The sequence below is a fragment of the Geospiza fortis genome, unplaced genomic scaffold, assembly GCF_000277835.1.
Source record: "Geospiza fortis unplaced genomic scaffold, GeoFor_1.0 scaffold628, whole genome shotgun sequence".
NCBI classification, from domain to species: Eukaryota; Metazoa; Chordata; class Aves; order Passeriformes; family Thraupidae; genus Geospiza; species Geospiza fortis.
The window spans coordinates 196,744-198,534 of NW_005054596.1; the positions used below are offsets into that span (position 1 = coordinate 196,744).

Here is a 1,791-nt window from a genome sequence, read left to right on the forward strand (position 1 = left end):
CCGTCCCCCGGGCCCGGATTGTTTTCCATGGCACCGACCCGCGCCCGCCCGCGGGGCCTCGGCTCCTCCAAAATCCCCTAAAACCCGTTAGAACACAGCCCTGAGCCCAAAATCCCTTAAAAAACAGTGACCCCAAGCCCCTGCCCCCCAAAATCCCCTAAAACCCGTTAGCACACACCCCCGAGCCCAAAATCCCTTAAAAAACAGTGACCCCAATTCCCTGCCCCCCAAAATCCTGCCAAACCTCATCAACCCACACCCCGGACCCCAAAAGTACCCTAAAACCTGTTAGCACACACCCCTGAGCCCAAAATCCCCTAAAAAACCATCACCCCAATTCCCTGCCCCCCAAAATCCCCTAAAACCCCATCAACCCACACCCCGGACCCCAAAATCCCCTAAAGCCCATTACCCCACACCCGCGAGCCCCCAAATCCTCTAAAAAACCATTATCCCAAATCCCTGTCCCCCAAAATCCTCTAAAACCCTGTCACCCCACACCCCTGCCCCCCAAAATCCCCTAAAAACCCATTACCCCATTCCTTGTACCCCAAAATCACCTAAAACCCATTACCCCAATTTCCTATACCCCAAAATCTCTCCAAACCCCGTCCTCCCACACCTCCGCCCCCAAAATCCCCTAAAACTCCCTCAGCCCTATTTCTTGTCCCACTAAATCTCCTGAATCCCGTCACCGCAATTCCCTGCTCCCCCAAATCCTCTAAAAACCCATTACCCCAATTCCCTGTGCCCCAAAATAACCTGTCACCCCAATTCCCTGCCCCCAAAATCTCCTAAAACCCCATCACCCCAAATCCCTGTCCCCCAAGAGCCCCTAAAACCTCATGACCCCAAATCCCTGCCCCTAAAACCCCATAAAACCCAATGCCCCAATTCCCTGTCCCCCAAAATCCCCCAAAACCCCATCACCCCACACCTCTGCGCCCCCAAATCTCCCAAAATCTCATCCACTCCAAACCCTTGACCCCCAAAATCCCCCAAAACCCCATTTGGGGACAGGGTTTGGGGTCAGTGTTTGGAGACAGGGACTGGGGACAGGGTTTGGGGTCAAGGTTTGGGGTCAGTGTTTGGGGACAGGGATTGGGGACAGTGGGGTCAAGGTTTGGGGACAGGGTTTGGGGACAGGATTTGGGGTCATGCTTTGGAGACAGGGTTTGGGGACAGGGGTTGGGGATAGGGGTGGGGATAGGTTTTGGGGTCAGGGTTGGGTTTAGTCTTTGGGAACAGGGTTTTTGGGCAGGGTTTGGGGTCAGTGTTTGGGGACAGGGTTTGGGGTCAAGGTTTGGGGTCAGTGTTTGGGGACAGGGTTTGGGGTCAGGGTTTGGGGACAGGGTTGGGGATAGGTTTTGGGGTCAGGGTTTGGGGACAGGAGGTGAGAAGAGGGTTTGGGAACAGGGAGTGGGGACTGGCTTTGGGGACAAGGCTTGCAGACAGGGTTTGGGGACACAGGGTGGCAGGGTGACCCCACAGAGGGGTTGTGGGGCCAGGGCTGGGTCAAGAGGGAGGAGAAAATCCCCAAATTCTCCAAAGGGATGGCACCGGGGATGTCACCAGGGGATGGCACCAGGGATGACACCAGTGCCACCTCCTCGTGTCCCTGTGGAGAATTCCCAAGAAAAGCTCGGAAAATTGGGATTGTGGGGATTTCATCCCCCAGATCCCACAAGGGAATGGGAACGGTCCCTGTCCACCCCAAACTGGTCAAACTGGGAATTCCCAACTGGTCAAACTGGGACATTCCTGACTGGTCAAACTGGGACATTCCTGACT

General features: G+C 55.4%; 1 protein-coding gene across 1 annotated transcript in view; it reads right to left on the bottom strand.

The window, feature by feature from the left end:
* LOC115948888 (immunoglobulin superfamily containing leucine-rich repeat protein 2-like) overlaps positions 1-1,791 on the bottom strand; it is a gene marked incomplete at its 5' end in the record, with an annotated part of 10,229 nt that overhangs the window by 2,968 nt on the left and 5,470 nt on the right. The gene's annotated exons all lie outside the window — the stretch shown is intronic.